The sequence below is a fragment of the Temnothorax americanus genome, unplaced genomic scaffold (genome assembly GCF_048541705.1).
Source record: "Temnothorax americanus isolate GAGA-0224 unplaced genomic scaffold, ASM4854170v1 Scaffold18, whole genome shotgun sequence".
Taxonomy (NCBI): Eukaryota; Metazoa; Arthropoda; class Insecta; order Hymenoptera; family Formicidae; genus Temnothorax; species Temnothorax americanus.
Window position 1 is genome coordinate 3,763,926 of NW_027509318.1, and position 6,075 is coordinate 3,770,000.

At 36.4% G+C, this 6,075-nt stretch overlaps 1 protein-coding gene across 1 annotated transcript in view; it reads right to left on the bottom strand.

The window, feature by feature from the left end:
- The window catches only part of Timp (Tissue inhibitor of metalloproteases), a 130,741-nt gene that overhangs the window by 73,349 nt on the left and 51,317 nt on the right, over window positions 1–6,075 (bottom strand). The gene's annotated exons all lie outside the window — the stretch shown is intronic.

The following is a 6,075-nucleotide window of genomic DNA, read 5'->3' on the forward strand; positions in this document are numbered from 1 at the left end:
TTTGTAAAACAAAAAAAACAATATCTCTGTTAATAAACATTTTCATTTCGCGGATAATTTCACAATAATAGTTTTTTATGTCTGTTTTTTTAAATCATTATATTAATTTTATGTACTTTTATTTCGGCATGCAACGGGCGTGCAACGTTAAAAATCAATTGCTCGTAGAACCCAAAGCACACACATGCACACACACACAATCGTGCACAATAATATATTTCATGTTTATGGACAAAAATACTTGCTCGCGCTTCCTTTTATTTTCGTTTGGGGGGGGGGATGACGGTCCGATTACCGTTCGCAAAACTGCTCGTTCTCTCCGCGACGGTTGCATACTCGTGCTCGAGTGGACATTTCATTTCGCTAACATGATTACACGCACTCGTGCGTCGAGGATTGCGGATTCGTTTTAATTGGGATTACATTTCAATTAAAACCTCGTCCCCATTAGAGAGAGAGAGAGAAAGTCGCGTCGAATTTCAGAGGGGGAGGGGAAAGGGGGAAGAGCTGGACGAAAGAGGAAAGGGGGGACGAATAATTGATACGGGCAACGCGCGTTATCTGAACGCGAGGGCCGTCGCGTCGCGGATAAAATATGCATGTTTGCCAATCAGGAGGTGTCTGGGGTTACATGTCCGCCGGCTCCCTTGGCAAACACGCGATTACGAAGGCTCCGGCGGGCTAAACGGGCAAGCAAACAACGAAACCTTTGACCCAGACCCGTCCAAATAATCGCCGAATTGGAAAGTACTCCGGTCCGCGATCCCGTCGGGCGATTGAACCGGACGATGCTTGCCGGTGCGGAACACGGGGCTTCCACTAGCGTTACGGCCAGGAGTAGTTGCCGCATAAATTAGTGCGTGAATTATGCAACACGGTCGTTTTATTAAAGGTTGATAAGCGTACTTTGTCGCCGCTCCCCCCCGACCGCGGAACGCCCCGAGCGCTCCGGTGGGACGTTTTACATTTTATTAGTACGAGAGAAGTTCAACGTTATGAACTATCATGTTTTACATGCGCTACTCATGCAGTACCCTGGCTCTTTCCTGTATTTCATTTCCCAATTTGGTTGATTTTTCTCAATTTTCCCGGCAATTTTTTTCGACATTTCAGCGAACCTGTTATTGCCAGCGCAACATGTTAGCCAACTTATCCATTTGACGATATTATCTAACTGCGCGATTTATCCACTCGACAAACTGACAATTCGGCAATTTAACCATAGTCAAATTCATAACGAGATTGACGAGATCCTATCGGAACTTTTATCGGAGCGTTTTTAACATCATATCGCGCTGCGCGTACTATAATAATTCGCAATATCTGAGTTGAAATATCTGCTAATGTTTTTTCGGTATTCATATTACATAAAAGCAATTACACAATAAATATCGATTTTCTATCAGAACGTTTATATTTTTTCACAAGTTTATATTTTTCCAATAATAGATATATATATATTATCGAGTATATTTATTAAATAGACCTCGATAATTTAAAAAAATCATGTGTCCAATAATCATTTTTGTAACCAACTGGGCGGTGTTTATTGGAGACTATATACAATAAAAATCCGTTTATTCGCAAAGAATTAATACACCGAAGATGTCCCGTGGGCCGCTGCTTTTGTCGGCCTCGCAATATCGTCGGATTCGCAATATCGACCTTCTCATAGCTCGGCATCGTCATATTTCGTCGAGCCACTAATGCGCAATGTATCATTAGATTTCGAGAGGTTTCCGTCGAGTCGGGCGAGGCTAGACCGCGTCGAAGGTAACTCTCGCAAGATGCATCCGCCGAGTGATGCATCTATTCGTAACTCGAGCGCGCATATAGATACGTACGTACGTACGTACGTACGGTAATATGTACCTAACCCGTTATGGAAATGAGCTCGGGACGCGCGCGCGCGACGACATCCCCTGCATCGGTAATATGCACCCCGTAAACCCCGTGGTTCCCTGGTTTCCGACGCGCTTCTTGTCGCCGTATTATGGTAGTCGAACAGTGCATCTTCGGTGCCGCTAAATCCGGACCCAAGAATCCTATCGTGAAATCGGAATAGGACGCGAGACGTTTCTTGTCGTGCAGCTCCGTGACCGAGGATAACGAGGATTTCAAATCGCACCGTCGCTCCTGATTTAAGAGCCGGGCTACTAGTGTTTTCCTTCTCGCGGCGTACGCGTAGTAACGTAAAAGTTCCGCAGGATTTCAAACTCTGGACATTAATCTCCCGCTCCTTTTCACGAGTGTCACCCATGGTAACTAAAAATTTTTATGAATTACGTAACTGCTTGGAAACGACTATATACTGTCGTTTGAGATTGGAAATATTAAACACAATTGTGTGACTATCGGTTCTTTAATTCAGTGTCAGTCTTCTTGTGTAAAAGCGTCAATTTAAGTCAAAATATTACTATTAAAACATAAAATAAAAACAAATTCATACTAAAGCTGAAATAGAGCAGTTTCCAAGGAAAACTAGGTCGCAAAAGTCGTCTACAAATAAAATCCTGTTATTATGTCGTTTTTGGATTTCTCATTCGTCTGTTATTTTTCCGCTGATGTGTAAGAAACTGGCAAACTTCCCGCTTGCGATTCTTCAGCGTTTCGTTGAATTCCGGCGTCGCACGAAAATGTATATTCATTGTATTGGAGGTTGTATTAATATACATTAGAATGCAGACGCATTAATCTCCGTTCTTTGTGCTATAAATTATGGCACCATATACTCGGTAACACGTTGTTTCGCTGCGCTTATTTCTTAAAAGATAATTACGTAATTACAATAACTATAATATTATTATCATTTAAGCCATTTTTTTACATTAAATAAAATAAAAAAAAATTACGTCTCTTTTTAACTTTTATATATACAAACAATACAATGAATAACTTTTCTATTTGTAATATAATTATTCTTAATTTTTCACGTAATTAACATGTGTCATATGTGGCAGATGCAGTTTTATTTCTTTCTTACATTTGAAACCTGACTAATATACACACAAAAATGTTGACGACATTTTTCGGAGAAAATTCTGGTTCAGAGGACGGAAAGCACAGTGATCTACATTTTAATACAATGGTACACACGACGGAAAGAATACTGATTCAAAGATAATGGAAAAGTGCAGACGCACATACCTATATATGAGTCATGCATCTGATCAAGTTTGGTGAACTAGTTTTCGAAAATTCTATGAAAAACGGGAGCATCCAAGTTAATATATTGATTCCGCTACTGTACGATGTGATATATAAATCATATCTGAACTAATTTTTTTACTTATAAAAAATTTGCATTCCTAAAATACGTTAGTTTTGATATACAAAAATTTCTCATATAAAATCATAATAGAAGAATATTTAGTGTCCCAATATCTTGATTAAAAAATATCGCTATCTACGTCTTGTATTATTTTACTTATAAAACCTAGAAATATTTTTTAAAATTGTCTAATTAATACATATATTATTATAAATTATAAAACAGTAAATAATACACATATCACAAGCTGCAAAATACAAATTTTTAAAACAATTTAAATATATTTCCATATAGTTTTACAATCGACCCAATACAACTAGTACTAGCGCAGTATTATTGGGCCAATTGTAAAACCCTATATGGGTTTCTGAGTAGTAAACTATTGAACGTTTTCATTGAAGTAATTTAATAAAACTCATTATTATAATATTAATATTATCAGAATCTTTGACTAATTCATGTTGCTAGTGACAAACCATTATGCAATATCTCGATTTAAGCAATTTTATAGAAACTACTCTTAGGGAAACAAAGAGAAACATATTGATAGATGCTAATATATTATAAATAGAAAAATGTCAAACACATTTTAAATGCACATTGTGCTACTAACTACTTGCGATCTCTCGCTCTATATAAATTCACTAATACACCCATGACGAATCGTAAACAGCGGTTTACGAATATCGTGAAAACTGTACCGGATGTTGATACAAGTAAAGAACGATGCGGAAACGTGGCCGATCCGATGCCCGCCGGCAATCAATTGGTATCAACAGGGTACATACGCGAGTTATGTGCGCGTTACATGGCCCACCGACTGGAATTATGCAATCGAATAACACAGTCGTCCAACTATTATGTAACAGCGGAGCGACTAACTTCTGCACAATGGCAGAGTGACAATGCCAGAGACCGCGTTCCTGTACCCGTTCGCGCCCCAGCGCGCGACAACAGTCAAGTGACAAGTGTTCTCTCAAATTCTGCTATATACGATACTAATTGTACCACATGAATAAAACCGCATAAAACCATTCTCATTGTTACTTTACACATTAATTCTTATATACATTATTGATCCTCGATATATGTAACGTTTCGTTAATTTCTAGTTAGCACAAAAAACTACAAAAAATATTATAAGATTATTATTTTGATCGTTAAAAGTCTATATAAAAGTCTACACGGCTTTGACGTAGATTTAAAATATTACACTTTTGTAGTTTTCTGTGCTAAAACTAAAAATTAACAAAATATTACGTATATATCGGCGACAAATAAAACATTTAACAATTAATGTGCGAAGTAAGAACGAGTGATTCTTTTTGTGATATAAACAAAAAAACACGTGACAGATTATAGTGATTTTTTTTTCTAGTGTCGTCTAGTAAATCTCTCAACCACTATAAATGACTATAATCAGGGTTCTTTGAAATCCTGACTATTCCACTACAACTATTTTTTCGAGAATGCTTTCATATCTGTTTTAAAGTATACGCATATATATACAAGTTTTTGAGAACCTTTGAACTGTACTTGTAGCAACACAATGTATGAGCTACGAGTACGCTTACGACGTCGATGTAACCAATTTTCATAGAGCAGTTACACGTAAGCAACACTGTGTAAGCTATATGTATAGCTATATGTAAAACTGTTCTATTGAAAACTATTATATCAAATAAATCTTTTTGATTTAAAATATATCCCTTATATTTTGATATAATAGATATTAAATTTTTCAATAGTCACGGTCTTTTGATATAGTCGTCATCGTAATAATTTAGAAGATGCTCTTAACATGGGAACTTCAGAGTTCAACTTAACCATGTCATCAAACTTAATCGGATACTTCAGTTCATTTTCTATAGCGATGTGTGTATCGAGTTTGCGAAGGTACATAAATTCATAATGCCTACCTTTGCTCGCCGAAAGCACGGACTAATGATGCTCTTCTCCAAGAAATTCGGACGCTCCGGCTTGTCTCCAAAATGCAGTTGCGCGCACCTGCCATCCTTGATTACATCTTACCTTACCGGTTGCCACACGACATATTCTCGTAATAATGCAAATTTTCGTCGCACGCGGATCGCCTTCGTAATGTCGACGAATTACGCGACAAGCTGCGGTCAATAAAGTTTCTCAGTATAAAGGCAGATTGTTACATCTCTTTGTAGCAAGCATATATGTATATATAAAACATGCAACAAATAATGCAGTATATCATATTGGAATGCCGTAAGTATACTGATTTGTACTTGCACCGAGATATTCAGAATGAAAACGAAATGTCCAATCCATTGAGATGATATCGAATAAGTATCCGATAAATATTAGGTGCGAATATCATACGATAAATATTACATTGATTTGTATTTTGTTGAAAATGTTCATATTATCGTAACTCGCACACATCTCATTAACTACAGATTTTAAAAAATATTAACACAATTAAGAATTTAATTGACTATACTGGCAATGATTATAATCGTGGTAACGATTCATATATTAACGTGGTAACGATTCATATATTAACGTGGTAACGATTATAATCATTGCCAGTATAGTCAATTAAATTCTTAATTGTGTTAATTATTGACTGGCGAAGTAAATGTTATTTATTCGGTTTAAAAAATATTGCTAAGAATCTAAGAAATTAGTTAAGGATATAAAATATTTATTAAATTTTATAAGATTCGCTGGCCACACCAATTGCACATTATAAAAACGACATATAAATCATGTAAATTTTACTTGTTTATTCTAAATACTCTTATTCAGTACAACTAAATTCTATCATAAAA